The sequence below is a fragment of the Montipora foliosa genome, chromosome 10, assembly GCF_036669935.1.
Source record: "Montipora foliosa isolate CH-2021 chromosome 10, ASM3666993v2, whole genome shotgun sequence".
Classification (NCBI taxonomy): Eukaryota; Metazoa; Cnidaria; class Anthozoa; order Scleractinia; family Acroporidae; genus Montipora; species Montipora foliosa.
The window spans coordinates 4861862-4879338 of NC_090878.1; the positions used below are offsets into that span (position 1 = coordinate 4861862).

The 17477-nt window shown below is 38.7% G+C and overlaps 1 protein-coding gene, 1 long non-coding RNA gene and 1 pseudogene across 3 annotated transcripts in view; 2 read left to right on the forward strand and 1 right to left on the reverse strand.

Moving 5' to 3' along the window:
- The window catches only part of LOC137973044 (general transcription factor 3C polypeptide 3-like), a 79249-nt gene extending 69191 nt beyond the window's left edge, over nucleotides 1-10058 (forward strand). Inside the window, exon 24 of the transcript XR_011117149.1 lies at nucleotides 9981-10058. The gene's annotated coding sequence lies outside the window, so the exon portion shown is untranslated. The remainder of the gene's footprint in view (nucleotides 1-9980) is intronic.
- LOC137974240 (fibroblast growth factor receptor 4-like) lies at nucleotides 1489-6753 on the reverse strand (annotated as a pseudogene).
- Nucleotides 10059-14761: 4703 nt separating the features above from the next.
- On the forward strand, nucleotides 14762-17206 carry LOC137973405 (uncharacterized). Of its 2 annotated transcripts, none has more exons than XR_011117234.1 (4): nucleotides 14762-14875; nucleotides 15006-15044; nucleotides 16299-16495; nucleotides 16976-17206. It is a non-coding gene; the product is annotated as an uncharacterized lncRNA (long non-coding RNA). The 2 variants fall into 2 exon arrangements; XR_011117235.1 differs by having other exon boundaries at nucleotides 14778-14879.
- The last annotated feature ends 271 nt before the right edge of the window (nucleotides 17207-17477 follow it).

The window sequence follows — 17477 nt, forward strand, 5'->3', positions numbered from 1 at the left end:
TTTGTGGCCTTTACTTTTCTTGGTATGGAGAGTGGGGAGGTCCATATAGCTGCTAGTCTTCTTAAGTACTCTTGACTGGCCTGCTCAACACCTGTTTTGTCTAATTGGTTGACATTCTGTACCTTACCGAGAAATTTGTAATGGTCTCCCTCTCCTAGTAATTTGGCTACCGAGAGGTATTCGTATTTGGCTACCGCTTGTAAGGGGTAGGTTTTTTTTCCCCAGTCTAGGCCTATATCACCAAACATGCCTTCAAGTCTATTTGTCAAAGTAGTTGCCTTGGCTGAACTTTTGTGTCATAAGTCTTCAGGTCGTCCACGAAAGGCAATGCGTCATTTTTGTGTTCTTTTCGTGTGAAAGGCTGTGCCCTTCTGTTCCTCTGACGTACCAAGCGATTAAGTTGAGGCAAAGAGTAAAGAGCTTAACACAGAATGCGTCACCTTGGAGTATACCTCGCTTTTATAAGGGGACCAATTTCCTGGTTACGTGCACTTGTTCTTACATGTTGAGTGATCGTCCAGCTCCTCATCACATTCTCTTCAAAGGCTGCTAGCTTTCATTGATCTTGTGCATTTTCAGGACTTCGATAAGCAGGTTATAAATGCACCCCATCGATCCAGGCGCTCTGAGTTGACAATTAATAATAATAATAATAATAATAATAATAATAATAGTCATAATCATAATCATAATCATAATCATAATCAAAAATCATAATAATAATAATAATAATATTATTATTATTATCATTTCCTCATAACTTTCAGAGTTGAAAATGGCTTTTGAATCACCAAATTTGTAGTGTTCTCAGGTATCTGTCTCCGTCCCCTTCGTTCATGGTTCCTTGCACTAAAAGTACTTTTACTTGCTTAGATACAGTGAAATCCGCAATTTTTGATCTCATCAACGCTCAATGAAGTTGACTTCAAGTTAACATCTTGTCATCTTGTGTAAAAACCCGTTTGTTTACCGTTTCCTGGCATGCAAGATGGCGGCGTAGTTACGGTCGTTAGGGACTGACTGTCACGTTCCTCGTGCAAGACCTTTATAATGTTTTCTCCCATAATTGGCTGGTTGTTTTAATAGGTCAAAATAGTAAAGGGTAATAAATGATTCTTAACAGCTCAGTTGAAGACAAAACTATGTATGAGGATGGAAAATGCCAGATCAGCCAGGCAAATTTTTCCCCCGCTGAATTTTAAATAATTATTATTTTTTTTTTTTTTGTGAAGTATCCCGAACTAGCATGCATGATTGCGGCATTATATGGAAAGTGACAAGGCGACAAAAGTGCCTTCAAATGAAATTCAGACGTCTGCTTCAACACCAGACAATTGGTAATCATTTATGTCACCTCTATACAATATTTACAAAGTCAGAAACTGTGTTTTTCGTGTAAACTGTCACCAAAACTCAGTGGGTACTATCCCTTTTGACGCCACCAAGTCAGAGACCTCCTTTCCTCCCCGGTACAATCTCTTTTTACACTCAGTTCACCCTCGATACTTCATTTGGAAAAGACTCTGAGATGCCATTTATGCTCTGCCTCACTAAGAATTCCTCACCGTGCCTTGTATTCACGTAATCAATCTGAAAATAATTAATGAAAGAACGAGGGCACAGTTAATTGAATTCCTCAGGCAGCCGGTTAGTTATTTTCTCAGTCACTGAGTCTTTCAATAGGCCATCCATTTCATCGGTCAGTCAGTCAGTCAAACTTGATTTACACCAACGCGAATCGAAAGACAATATCTACCTTGTGCACCTTTTCTAAATAAGACTTCAACTTTTCAGCGATAGCAGCAAATGTAGGTCTCTCTGATGGAGTTTCGTCCCAGCAAGAGGACATCAGTTTATACCTGCCAATGGGAAATAACTGAATTCACGTGTGAATACCAAATGAGTAGATTTTCTGCACGAAAGCAAAGATGATAGAGATAGACGAATGAAACGGAAACGGAAACTTAAACTGGTCCAACGATGAAAAAATCACTTCCTTGTTTTCTTCAGATTTTGAAAGTGTGTTTGCTTAACACCTAAAAGGCAAAATTTTGAGCTTTGATTTTTATCCAAAGGTTGTTTACTTTGAGTATAAGTTTTGGATTAACCGTCTGCCATTACTCACGTTCAAAACTGACCGACTGGATCTCAGAGAGTTGAACCTGGGAAAAACTGACGTCACTTCGCTCACTAGCTTAAAATTTCAGCCTGTAAATGCAGTTTAACATGTATGCAAAACGTTAGTTTTGCATACATACTTTCCAATCCGAATGGCCCGGGACTCCCGTGCTGCGCATTAATTCAGTCGCGTACAAACGCATGCATTGCATTGTTTAAACCAGTGAGTTTTTGACGTCATTTTCTCCTCGATTCAGTCGTCTCAAGATTTTAAACTTAATAGTGCCGGACCATTAAATTTAAGAAATCGAAAGTGGTTCAGATTGCGTGGTTACAAGCAATTTTGGTAAAAAAGGAAAATTCCCGAATAAACAAGAGTTTTTTCCGAAATTAAGGCTTAAAACTTGGGTTACTTTACTGTTTAATTAACATAGTTTTGAAATGCAAAGGGAAAAAAAAAAGAGTTAGGGAGATTTTTGATCATAGACTTTAAACTTACATCTTCTTGCAGCAATGTTTAGGGGAGGACATCCTTTCACCCTGAGAGAGATAGGTTTTGAGATCGGATGGAGTCTCTATGAAAGGGTAGGGCTGTTCACCTAGGAATAAATAATAGACATTGATTCTATCTACATTCTTTCCGTTGAAAAAAGAAAAAAATAAAATAACCCACCGTAAGCTGCAATTTCCCACAACACAATGCCAAAAGACCATCTGTAATGAAGAACAAAACAGACACAAATTAAATTGAGAGAAGTGATCCTCTCATTTACCTGGACAATTTATAAGTATTTTCGCTAAAAATGGGAAGTCAAATCTCGTACTCGTTCTCGTAGAATCTAAAGCTCTCTAATAGTAGCATGACAAAGAGCGAGATTTGGAAAAGATAACTACTGACAACGAGAAATAGACGAGACACGAGAACGCTTCAGTCACTCAACACAATATGACAACGCATAACTTGAGGATAATTACATAGACGATATTACATGGCCACTTGGAGATACGAAATTTCTCTTCGAGTGTTGAAAAATATTCCACGAGGGAACGAGTGAAATATTTTTCAACAGTCGAAGAAAAATTTCGTATCTCCAAGCGGCCATGCAATATTCTCATGATTTATTATATTAAACACCAATGAAGTACTAAATCATTTCACGTAAGGCATCGAAAGGCGCGATTTTTATAGGTAAACATAGCAACAGTGATCTTTTCACTTGTGAAAATAACATGTTATCGTTATCATGTTTTCGCGCGGAAGTTCACTTGATACAGTCACTGGTGTTTATATATAAAAGTGGGTTCAAAACACTTGGCGGAAAACTGGGGCAATTGCAATGGACGACACTTTCTTACGAAAAAGTGCAATGAACGACACTTTCTTATGTCATGTAAATTGTGCTTTTTGACTATCTTTAACTAACACAAGCTTTGCATTCTAAAGCATATTAGTTAATAAGATTGTTAACTGACTGGTGATCAGTTACTTACACGTCACTACAATAAGTATAGCTGTGATCTTTCAATGATTCTAAGGATAGCCATCTCCAAGGAACTCTGTCCTATTGAAAACAAATGTGCAAAAGTGTGTGATTAGGCAAGAACAGGGTGTTTATTGTTTGTCATCGATTGAAATAAGCGTAAGTCGATACGCAAAAAGCAGTAAAAGCCAACTGCTGATGTACAAGAACTCGCCCGGACACCTTTTGGATTTGCGGTTATATGTCTGAGCGGTTTACTTGACATTAAAGACCCAACAATGCTTGACGCATAGAATTAACCGCATTTGCCTAAATACAAAAATCGCTAAGGGTAAATGCTGCATTTTCATACTTACATTAGAGGTTTGAGTGTAGATGCCATCCTTTGAAATGTCTCGTGCCAAGCCAAAATCTCCCAACTTAGCCACGTGGTTATGGTCAATGAACACATTTCTGGCTGCAAGGTCACGATGAATGCACTAAAGAGAGAAACAGACCTAGGCGATTTAAGTAATCAACCATAACTGACCTATAGGGACTGAGGACTGGATCAAGGGCAAAATGACGCCATAATTACTCGATCAAGAGTGCACTGTATGCAAGACACATGTGAGTAGTGTACACGTTTCAGTATCCTCGACCGAACTCTCTCTTCTCTCTAATAATAGAGAGATTTTGCATCACCTTTACGTGAAATGGAAAACGTCGGATTGCCGTTTCACGTTTCACATAAAAGGGAGTGAAGCTTGTGACATTAGCTCTTCGTGACTCCCGGATGAATGGACTCTGTCAATGTCGAAAAGTTTGTTAACAAACACAAAAACTCAAAGTCTTTTTAAACATTGTTTGTAGAAAAAGACGCTATACATGTATATGAAAAAATCAATCCCTGTCTGTTTCGATGTTTCGAGTTTGTGAGTCACCAGAGAGACAACGAGAGTTCATGAAGCAAATTGCGGGAAGGAGTCAGTTAATTGAACGATAACCACGAAACGTGATTTTTGACCTACCGGAAAAAAAGCTTTCGTGGTCCTTTGTTTTCCACAAACGACTTGTTATGAAAAAGAAAGTTCCACGTATACGGCAAAGGCGAAATTGCCTACACTCACGTAGAAACGGCAAGCAGCAACCGACAAACGCAAAAAAAATGGTTGGAAAATCATGATCACCTGGTGCCCGTTCCTCCAAAGTTCCGAAACTTTACGGGTCATTTTTGGGTGTCGCAATTCCCTCTGTATCTCAAGAACGGAGAGGACTGGAATCGTCAAACTTAACAAACAGTTTGCTTTTTGTTACCTTGAAAACATGTTAAAAGGTCGGCTTTTCTGGACAAGCGGTTAGCAGGTTGACAAATGGCTTTTCGGGACTTTCGAGAAACGGGCCCCTGGTCAGTTTCGCCGTTCGCGTTTCATGAAACGCAATGCTAGATCTCTCTAGTAGCATGGAAGACTGTTCAAATAGAAAAATAAAAATAATAAAAAAAAGCCATTTCTTATGATCAACCGCAAGCTTGAAATGAAATTTAATAATAAGCAACACACTTTTGAAATTTGAAGATAGACCTGACTTGTTTTTTGTTCAGAGAAGAACATCTTGTAAGAGTTACGCCAGGTTCATAACTTTTCGACAAAAACTGAGTGAATACCAGCCTACCTTTTTCTCTTGTAAGTGTTTCATTCCAAGGGCGATTTGCAGCGCTATTTCTAGTAAATGACGATCGCTTAACCCAAACCGTACGTTTTCATATTTTCTTGGTTGGTTATCTGGGAATTCGTTCTTCTTGGATTTCAAGAAAACTTCAAGGCTTTTTCCATGAACCAGTCAGTAACCAAGAGAATCTTGTCTGAAAAATATAATCATCTATTTACCACTGAATTATTAAAAACATATTCATCTAATGAATTGTCTTTTACCTGTAAATGAAAAAACCTGAGAGTCTGAGATGTCAGTTCAAAGATTTTCAGTTCGGTATAAATTTAATTTCAAGTCATTGAATTCCTTTGAGTGTTCAGACTGTGATATTGTATTTTTGGAATTTTGTTTCAAAACTTACCACTCTTTGTGCATTCCCCCACAAAATTGACAATGTTGGGATGTTGCCCAGCCTGCTTGAAGATCTTTATCTCATTCAAGAGGTCGGAGTCATCAGAAACACCTGCGGTATCTATGCATATATAAATGATCACAAATGCTCAAATGAAAGAAGATCTTTCACCCAAGCCACCCCTCGAAAGGGGACAACTCGTAGTGTGCTTTGTCTCAAAAAACCGAACTAATCGAGTCAACGAAAATGTCAACAAACATTATCTGAGATAACCACTCTTACGAAGGGCTTCATAGGAATTCAAAAAGCGATGGCTTGAATGCTGGCTCTTCTTTCCCCCGCATTGGCTGTTCACTGGCTAACAAATGACCTCGAACCAGAAACACTTTGTGATGTAAGGCGAGGACCTTCACCGTAGCGTCAACCCTCCTCACTATTCAGTTTGACATACGACACCTAGTGTAAACCCATCTGGTCGCCTCCTTCCCAACACATCCGTATTGAAATCATCCTTTCTACGCTGTTAGAAATAATTCTGAATTAAATTTTCTCACCTTTTTTAACTTAAAACTTAAAACGTAGGGAGGCTTAGTTTAGTCTTACTGAAATCAGTTTGAAAAGCAATGTGGTCACCTTTTAGCTGTTTCACGGCCACGTCTAATGTTTGTCCATTCTTTGCATGATATTTTCCCTTCCGAACAATCCCGAACGCTCCTTCTCCAAGCTTTTCATCCTCGAACACCTGGAGTCTTTGAAAATCAATTCGCCAGTTTTCTTCAATGTCGGGACATTTCGGCAAATGAATGCTTCTTCTGTGAGCAAAAACATGTTACACTTGTCGTGAGAATAGGGTCTGTCATGTTATATTTTTTATCAGTACTTGATTGCTAAAAGCATTTATAATCCAGTAAAGAATCGAACCTGAATAAATAACATTTATTTTCGTGAGTAGTTATGGCTCCAGCTGATTTTCCTTGTCATGGACAGATACCGATTGCTTTTTCCAACTCCGGAGAGTTTCATCCCTCAAGTTCCGTACAATTCGGAACAAAAGACAGCGAAAATCTCTAAAATTTAACAGGAAAATCTGAACTTACAGGAAATATTCATTGTCTCAACAAAATGAAACATGCAATTTAATAGGCATTCTGTAGATTGCAATTTTCATTACAGAAATTATTACAAGAAATAAGGTAGATTTACCTTTCCGGAGTTTGCAGCGGTTTCTTGGTGAATAAGTAAGTTATCATTGCTTTCAGCGCTTTCATGGCTGTTATGTATACAAACACATCTCAATTGTTCCTCTGCTTGTTCTTTCTTATTAGGTTTTGGAGGCCTTCTGGGCGGGATATGACCATTGGGTATAGGAGGCAAATCTCTTCTGGGCATGTCAAGCTGATTACTACCAACCCCACCTGGGAGGAAAAATGGAAGGAATTACATGTACTTTGTCCTGAAGAACTATTAAACGACAAAGGCAAGACGTACTTTTCTGAGGTATGGCTGCACTAAATAAGCAAACAGGGCTGCTGGGATTTAGTCTTTTTGTTATGACGAAGCTGGTAATTGACATGCAGATACAAGATTTATGATTAGTTTTTTGGGTTTATTATTGTGCCAAACTCAAGATTTATGATTAGGGAGCAGGGATGGAGCAGCGGTGAGATCGCTTGCCTACCAACATTGTTTCCCGGGTCTCGGATTCAATTTCCAGGTGTCATATGTGGGTTGAGTTTGTTGGTTCTCTACTGTGCTCCGAGATGTTTTTACACGGGTGTTCCGGTTGCCCCCTCTTTTCAAAAACTGAAATGATTTGAGTTGAGTTGATTTCTGCACATGTGCAGTGTACATACTATGAATAGTGCCCCAGCGCTAAATAGAGTTGACACCTAATAAAGTTCAATATTATTATTTAAAATGAATGAAAATTCTTCGCATTTTCCTCTGCTGAGCATGTATAAATTGTTAATTTTATTTTTTCTTGCACTTTTGTCGTCAGTATGATAATAAAAAATTATACAGAGAACTATAAAAGCACCTAATAGGGGAACGTTTTCTCGGCCTACAGCTCTTTGTGCTACTAAAGGAGAAGCGAGAGTACTGTCTATCCAGTGACCTCGAACAAAATGTTACCACAACCCTCATCCCTCCGAGTTGGGGTTGAGCATGAGTGCGCTGTCGGCTGAATATTCAAATTACAGCTGCTGTGAGAATCAGCAATATTTGAATTTCCCTACATGGAGTTAAAAAGAGTCTTTATTTTAGGCGTTAAAGCTATTGTTTCAAAAATTCCTTTTAAGGGACAATAGTTGCAACGGCAAAACAAAAAAGCTAGTTGTCTTTGAATTTGCATCTAAGCTTGTTTCTTGATATGAAGAGAAATCCCAAAGTTTATCACTTTGACCGACTCAGCGGACAGACACAAATATGTTGAATAGGGCCAATCAGACTAGCGCAATAGTTCATTGATTTTCCTTCCAATCAAATAGACAGGAACCTTCATCCGCTCGATTTATATATGGCAAACTTGGTGGCGGTTATGAAGTAATCTTTGGTGAAGAAACGTTTTTTTCACAAGTGAAAGGGGACTGGATCAATATACCTAATCGGCTAACTCAAAGTTGTAATCCAATTCACAACCCTTTTGAGAATAAAACGTTTGTTTGGTTCCAGGTATGTCCATTTATTATGTTCTAAATATCAATGTTATATTATCATGCAAATACAATACACAAAGAATCTTTATCCCGGGGAGATTTGAATTGGGTACGAACACTGTGTTAGCCGATTTAGTCTGTGCTCTTAAAGTCGAGAAAATCAGTAATATATGCACCTGCCGACATAATTAACAAAGCTAAGAATAACTTTGCAACCTTAAGGGTCTGTACGGGCCTGGACTGTCCGGGACAATAGACCACTTTTTTTGGCAGATACAGCGGCCACTTTTTGATTTCTATTGTTTCCCGAATAGCTATTATGGGATGACCCAGGGGGCAAATACATATTATATTTCCCCCCTGAGCATCCCATAATGTCTTTCGAAAACATTAGAAAATCAAAAATGGCACGCCGTATCTGCAAAAAGGTCTATACTTCCAGTCCTATAGTGCAATAGCCAATGGTATTTTACATACGTGACACATATCACATAAAGTCTCATTGCGGTTTACCAATTCTTCGCTCTGTGGGTGCGCATTGTGACGTGAGCTTGTAAAGGCACCTCGGGCATCCGTTATCAGTTCACAAGGCAAATACTTGAATCCTCACGGCCCACCTACCCCAACCCCATGTCAGAGAATGCGAAAGTCGGAGAAACCCACAACACCCGGGGGTCTTCCCCTATCTCTTGTGTGGGTTCTTTAACATCCCACAAAGTCTGGATTTAACAGGAAGGATTGTGTAGTGTATGTGACGTATGTTCAGTATAAGCGGGGCCCAAGTGTACGATGGGTAGGAGCACATAGAATATAAAATTGAGCAGTTTACGTTCTGGTTCGATCCGAGTGAATCTGTTTGTTTCACGGGTTAAATCCGTTTACTACAGGTTTGTGAGACGGGTTCTACGATTTATAGTCCTTATCCGAGAAGATTTGAAAGTCAACCATTTGGCAGATGGGAGATTACAAGGACAGCACTATCTCCTCAGTTATTTTAAGTACCTTTACTGTTGGATCTCGACCGGCGTTTGAACCCGCATGAATCTCACCGCACGAAAGCCCACAAACTGAGAAAATTCTGGCAATAGGTTTCATTCCTTTAGCTATGGCCTCGGCGGACTGCGCGACCAATCTCCGCGGGACTGTGAAAATTCAGTGCAGTCGTTAAGAGAGAGCTTTAGATTCTATTACGAGAACGACTACGAGTTACGATATTTTCTCATAAGACAACAGTGAGCGCGCGAGCAAACCAGCGTCATTTTTGGCGGGAAAAACGTGATGCCGTCGTGCATTTTAGTACCGAGGTTTTTGCAAAAAGGTCGTCGAATTTTCAAAACAAGTCAACAACATGGATAGTAGTTTTGCAATTTTTTGATTAGCAAACAAAGCGCCTCAGTTTGTTAATCCAGCAATAAGAATACTGAGCACACCTATTCTGCCTAACAAAGAGTAAGATTAAGCGTACGGGTTCTAAATTTACTTATATTTTCAAAAAATCGGGCAGTCAAAACTCGTACTCGTTCTCATCCTCGTCGTAGAAGTTTATAGCTCTCTACTATGGGCCTGTAAGAAAAAGTGTTTTTATTAGCCTGTGAGAAATAAATGTCTTTGTATTTTTTCTTCTTATTTAAATGTTATGGTATGGGTGAAAAAAAGACTTCTAAGTGTTTCTTTTAACAGGCAGGATTAGAAGAGCCGCCGGACACATAGGATAGTAAGAGCGTGCAAACGCTCTTTTAAAAGTATGTAACATTGTCCTTCGCGTTGCGGTGGTAGTGGAACGAACTATGGTGAGAGATGTGCTGCCAAGAAACGAGAAAAACACCTTCAAAGTGTAATAAAGACGATTTTATCGCAGGTGATTTTTTTATTGCTGCAGTCCTCTCTATGACCTCCTAAAAGCCAAGACATGCCTCCTCCTAGTTTAGTTATAGTGTGGTGAGTAAGTGGCGTTTGCTTTTCAGTACTTCATTAAGGAGTCTATTTTGCCGCGCTGGATGTAACGACACTCAGGCAGCCCCAATGGGTACTCAGTTATGTTCACGTTGACAGTCATTGGCCATCCTTAAAATTCTCACGGAACTTTTTTTTAAGAAGCCAGTGTTTGTGAGGCGGTGCCCACAGTTCGTTGCCACCATGCGATATGAATAGAAAGTCTCGCTATTTGAAGTTGCCATCACAAAGACAGCCCTTACTTCTCAGTTATTTGAAGGACCTGGAGTTTGAATCCATCAAAAACCAGGCACCCAACACACACGCAGTAATCTTGTGCTAAAAATAACTTTATTGAAGTCTTTTGACGCTATATTACTAACGACAACTGATCTACTAGTGGAGAGACTGCAAATAATCTTTAGTCACATTGAATCAAAACCATATGTAGAGTTTATCGATTTGCTCTTAACGTAAGCCGGTGTTTCTGTGAGTTTTTTTTAGGGTGGGAGTGATTTGATAACTTGAAGTTGGGGAGTAAGATCCTCTTGGGCTGTTGAGAACTGAAAGGAGACTATCGTTTCTGAATTTATCATTGACCATGTTGTCATGGGTCTGGAGAACGACAGCTGATTTAGAACCGATACCGATTTGCTTCTTTTTCTTCGTCTCGTCAATGATCCGGATAAAAGCTTCTATCCTTTTAACGGTCAAAGACATTTCTAGATTTTGCCGAATGCAGATTGAAAGGGTAAGAACATTCGGGATTTATTCCTAAGAGCCGTTGTTCGACGCGTGTCTTTTTTTCCTTCCTTAACAATTTTTGAAATGAGTAGGTCAGTATTCAATCCTGTTTGAGCTCAAGACCTGAATCCATTGCAAGAGATATTTTAGGGTGAGTCCACCTGATAGAGGTAAAAAAAAAAACGCCTCCAGACAGCCTGATGGATGCAAACGCCGAGAAGTAATCAGTATCGGATTGGATTTCAAAAAGAGTATGTCACGGTTTAAACGATAACCGACAGCAGCTGTCAACAGTTAAATAGGTCCCGAAGGGAGAGCCGTGCACACAGTGAGTAATTTCTTGGTTGTTGTTGTTGTTGTTGTTGCTGTTCTTGTTTTTATTGTACGATGGCCTGGGAGGGTCACAGTCCAGTTTTAATTTTGTGAGGCGTCACCAGTTCTGTCACAGGTCACAGGTCAAAAGAATTAGGCCTAAACAAAAGTTTTAGGCCTAAGGTTAGCTTTATGAAGGTTTAGGATACTTTCTGTATTGGTAAAATAATGACCTGTGACCTGTGAGAAAACTGGTGACGACTCACAAAATTAAAACTGGCTGTGATCCTCCTGAGCCATCGTATTATTGTTGTCATCATCATCATCGTAGTAGTGGTGGGTCGGTGGTGTAGTCGTCGTCGTTGCAATATTCGGTAGTCGTCGTAGTCATTTCCTAACATGCCCTGCATGCATTGGGATGCGCATGCGCACGAGGATGATAAATATTTCCCAGGTTAACCCGTTTTTAAAGAAAGAAATTACGCTGGCAAAAAGGAGTAACAAAACGCTATGAGGTTCGGAAAAATCAAAATAATGGAGGAAATATGAGAATTGGTTACCTGAACCACTTACCTCTTTCCTAGTTAGTCGGCAAGTTCTGAAAGGTTCTTGATAGATTTCTTTAGCTTCGATTTTGTTTTCCCAATACCGACTTCCTACTCGAGGAAATGATTTCAGCCCACATTAAAATTGGCGGTTAAATAAAAAAAGAAAAAGGCTGAAATTGTCATTTTATCCGAAATGGGCAGCTAGCATTTGATAGTTAAACAGGTATTATCCGGCCTTACGCGAATCTGGGAGGCCTTTTATCGAACACCCCCTAAACTTTTGCGGTTTATTTCGGGAGACAGAAAATGCTTTTTTTTCTCTTAAAGGAAACGTTTTAGTTCATGAATTTTTGTAGTTGTTTTGTTTTCTCTGGTATCTGAAGTCCAACGATAATTTTTTTTTCAGTGTAAGCAGGTGAATTTAGTTTCACGAATTGCTTTCGGTGCACGAAAAGTTGTCGAGGTTTTTGAGAAGTATGACACTGGAGAGTTAATCAAAATGTATACTACTGCTATTGCGTAGTAAAGTACTATGTTTTTTTTTTTTTGGAGCTTATCGAAACTTAATTCTCAAACTGCACACCGAACAGAGACGTTTTTTCAGTTCGAAGCAATTAAGAATTGTCATAGCTGAGCCTTTTTCCTTAAGAGAATGAGAAGCTAAATAAAACTATCATGTGCATCGTAAGAAACATCAAAACATAAAAATAATGCCCAGTACATCTTTCATTTAATTGGTCTTATTTGAAGATTCGCCCACAGACTCAACATTAGAGCAACCTTGATTGAGTTATCTCGGAGGCACTTCCAACTGTACTTCTGTAAAGCTCTATCAAAATCTCCAGAAAAAGATAAGGCGTGAGTTGCATGTATAGGGTTGTCAAGGTAAATAAATACGATAACCACTGGCCTTGACAGATTGATGGAACGAGTGCACTTTATTTTCCAAGCCATACTGATTTCACCTCTTTACGAAAAGAAAGATAAACCTATATCTTCTTCTTTTCACCTTTCCTGTGCCATGATCATGCCCAGTCCTTTTACCTTGATATCCCTAATTAACAGCCTTAACGTCACTGTAACTTGGTCTAAAACGAAAGGAATCCTTGAAACTAAAAACATGCAGTGATGTTGCATATGTAGCTTGTACTTTCTGGGTGAATGTATTGAAATGCTCTTTTGAAAACTGTGAAAAAGCCCAGACCATGATGGCGCAGACCACATTCTCTACCCTTTGCAACCAGTGCGTTGTTAGTGTGTTCTCTCTTAGTGATTCTGCATGAGTTGGAAACTATTGTTTACCTTCTTCTTTTGGAAAATACGAAAGTCAAACCATTAACAGAACAAATACACTGTTCGCAGGCTACAGATCAAAGGAAAAGTATTGGTCCGGCCGAGATCCAAAACCACGACACGGAAGTGCAACGCTCTTTCAAACGAGCGAGGTTCGAGTAGCAGCACATCCATGTGCTCTATGCCATAAATACATACAAAATGAGTAAATTTTCCCCAGCTAACAACATAGGTTTGATATTACAATGGTAAGGGGAATTCGCTTCAACAACAACGCCTTCTGAGCATTTTTTGTTTGGTGGATATACTCTTTTGATTAATATGACTTATCCAGTGTATGGAAACGACTAAGAGAACATTTCTTCAGAGCACTTCAAATCAAGGTTATCCTATTGAATTCTCCACAAACTCAGCTATGAGCAAGAAATAAAAAGGCATTCCAGTTTCACTCTAACAAGGTAGTCTTGAAAAAGCTAATTTTGTAATTCTATGGTTTTTATTCTGTGATTCTATGGTCTTTATGATTCTATTCTATCAGTGATTCTATGACGGATCTAACTCAACGCCTTTGAGCAGCTAAAAAGTTTCTATAAGAAGTAGATGTCTCTTATTAGTATATTTTTGATAAATGTTCTTCAAGTTTTATGGAGACTGTACATTGTCTCGTAACATTCAAATTTTCTTGTGGAAGTCATCTTCAATTTCCTTTCCTTGTGTTCTTTTGCTCTCCTGTGAATACGTCGTAATGTTTTAAAAGGTGGAGAATAAACTGATTCAAAATGAAAAAGAAGCTTAAAGACGGATTTTAAAAATCCCTTAATTAATCTTAGTTTTGTATCGTTTAAGAAAGTATATAAATAACTATATGAGAGTTAATTTTCAAACATAGAGCTTCACTTATTTTCTTTAAGTTTTTTCTGAAGGTTGAAGGTACCTCTTGTTTTTGCTGCTTCATCTGAAGTGTTTTTTAAAATTTAGAATTTCTCAGTGGTACTGACTTCTGAGTCCGGTTTTCAATTTCCGATGGGAAAAGTCCACCGATTTCATTCAAATTTCTTATCAGTTTTACCTGACGAAGTAAAAAGAAATAAATGTTCATTTATTAGTCGGAACTGTACTGTGATTGATTCACAATTTTTTCACACCTGTCAGACAAATTTTGTTACTTTTCCCGGCTTACTGCTTCTGAGGAAGAAAAAAAAACCACTATTTTTAAAAGCAGAAACCTTAACGTACCAATAAAAATCTCCGACGATGAAGAAATTTCTTAAATATTCTCACCAAATGTAAGCGAATAGAGTGAACATGAAAAAAAACGAGTTGCTTATTTCCGCTGTTTAAAATGGATGAAACGAATGATAGATTGCCTAATGTGGAGTTAAGACAACGATATCACAGATATTTTTAATACTCTCTGAAGTAAACTGATAACTCTGACCTTTTTAGCAGATTCTAGGATATGTCCAAAATGGTGATTTATCCAGGCCACATTAATTTGAGAGAGTTGCTATTTGTAAAAGAAGCATTTTTAGGCATAGAAAAATACCTTAAAAGGCGAAAAGGAAGAGAATTGAATATTTTATCTTATTGATAAAGTACATTCCGAATATTTAGTCAAATGAAAGCTATATCTAAAACAGATTCATGTTGCGCGGCGAGTTTTCGCTAGTAGGGAGCCCATAGTGATATTCTAAATTAATTTTAAAATTCGTCAGTAAAGAAAAGCGTTTCATCTTTGTCAGCCAGGCAAGTGAGACGTTGTTTTGAAAACGAAGAGCTTTTGTTATTTCTTATCTTAAAATTGACTCAATTTATACCACGCATCCGTTTACTGTTTATAAATTAAGACTCGGACTCTGTTTTTCACAACCTACAGATTACAGAACATTTCAAGAAAGGCAAAGTTTGGAGAAAGGTAAGAAAACTTAGTTTTAAAAATTTTAAGGAGCTAAATTAACTAAGAGCCGAGTTTGTTTATTGCAGAGTTGCATATTACGATTCATTTGGCTATCAAAAAAAATTCTTAACAATATAACTGGATAAGGTTTACATTGGTATTTTTCTTTGCCTCAAATTTTCATTAACACCTAAAGGTGTTAATGAAAATTGTATTGTCTGGCTAATAAGATGTTTGGTGTTACAGTCGCGCTTTTCTGTGAAGCTGTTTATCGTAATGTATTACTTGGACTATTGAGCACTACTTTTCTGTAGTACTGTTTATTATTCTGTCTGTGCAAAGTCCAATGACACCCAACGATAGTCTTCGGTGAAATGTGTATTCGGGAGAGTCAAACAGCTATAGATTTCTTTACTAAAACATCGCCTAAAAGATTCGCAACCAGGGTAAAGTAGTTCCTTACGTTTTCGGAAGGGGTATTTTTGGAATTTTTTGTCACCCAGCAGTTTGGGATGAGAAAATTGTTTGGTTGGAAGTTCAGTCTTAGAAGATAACCTTCAGCTAGGAAATTCTAAAATGAAGATATCATTCCCTAACATTTTCGGACACTTCAGTTCTCAGCTAAGATAGACAGTCTTTTTGACATTAGAAGGAGCCTAGAAATGTCTCTCAAAGGCTTTTGGCTTAGTTTGCTAGTTGGATGCCCTTGAAAGTAGTTCCATCTCTTGAGACTATGGGTGAAATCCTTAAGTGTGGCCATTCAAATGAAAGCTACTTAGCAGTACTTTCCTGTAGTACTGTTTATTATGCTGTACAAGGTGAAACTAACTTTTGAGTCCTTGGCTGAAGTCCTTAGGTGTGACCATTCAAATGAAAGCTACTGAGCAGTATTTTCCCGTGGTGCTGTTTATCATGCTGTACAAGGTGGTTCTAACTTTTGAGTCTGTGGGTGTAATCCTAAAGTGTTACCATTCAAATGAAAGCTACTGAGCAGTATTTTCCTGTGGTTCGCAAGTTCTGTTTAGTACGCTGTTCGAGTTGGTTCTCTCGAGTTGGTTCTCTCGAGTTGGTTGGTAGGATTTCGCCCGAAGACTCAAAATAAGTTATTTTGAGTCTTCGGGCGAAATCCTACTATGTCTATTCTGCTGTACAAGGGGCTTGTAACTTTTCAATCCTAAAGCGTGATCATGACAATCAAAGGGCAGCACTGAGCAGAACGGTCGAAATTCTTTTCAGTAGGCTTATCTTAATCTTGGGCATTTCTTTCCTCAGGTTCGCAATCTTTACCATGAACAAAGCAGTCGTTGCCATTTTAGTCATTGCACTTGTCGCTGGTCTTTTTGTGGGAAATGGTGATGCCCTTTTACGAGCAGGCAGAGACAGAATTGGAAAGCTGCAGCAAGCTATGGAGGAACGAAGAGAAGCTGCTGCTGCGAAACGCGAGACCCCACTCTGTTGGCCTGTTGCAGGTGAGGACTCGGAAAATCATTCCAGGGGATTCGTCGAACATCACTCGAGCATTTCCGATCATACGATAGAAACTGAAACGATAGGAAACATTAACGGCGAGCAGTCGACATATTCCGATTGCCCAACATGACATCACTTTCCGTCAACTTATTTGTTATTCTCGTTGAATTCACGATGTAATGAAGTACCCGTTGTTTGAAACGTGAGATTGTAGAACTAATCGCGACATTAAAATCGTCAGATTTTAAAATAAATAGGGACAACAACATACAACCACATGAAAAATAAATAAGTAAATAAAGAAAACTACGTGAGAAATTCGCATTTTGTGAAAAAGAAAATGAGATAAAAAATCTCAAGAAGTTAAGATGCTTTGAGTTATCTTGGCTGATAAGGTTCAAGTATAGGAGCACAGGTGCGTTGAGGAATCATTTTTATCTGAAGATATGTTTTTGACTTTTTTGCTAACATCATTTCAGGTTCTTGGGATGAAGGTAGCAAAATGGAAGACTAAGGCAACCTGAGGAAGGTCACTGAGTTCGAAGAAAACGAAGAAGCAGTAACGTTGACGAAGCTTCCTTAGTTATTAGTTTGTTACGAAAAGTGGAAAACGCTCAACGTTAAACGTGTAGCAAAGTCGTGAAAATTGTATTATGCCTTATTATGAAGTTAACGTCGATGAATAAACGCCTTACTTATAGAAGAGCAAATAGCCACCACATTTTTTGCTACTCCAAACAGCCAGGGCAAAAATGGAACGGAGGGGACGGGAAGGATAGGAAAGAAGGGAGAAAACATAGGGAATCCCCTCCCCCCCCCCCCCACACCCCCCCCCCCTTGCCTGTAATCTCCCAGTGGTTGTCCATGAAGAGAGTAACCATTTGAGTTCGATTTTGATGCTGCCAACTCATAAAAAAGAGCACAACAATGTGTTGGGTAATGGGGTTCGGAACTGAAGGACTACGTGTTAGCAATGATTAT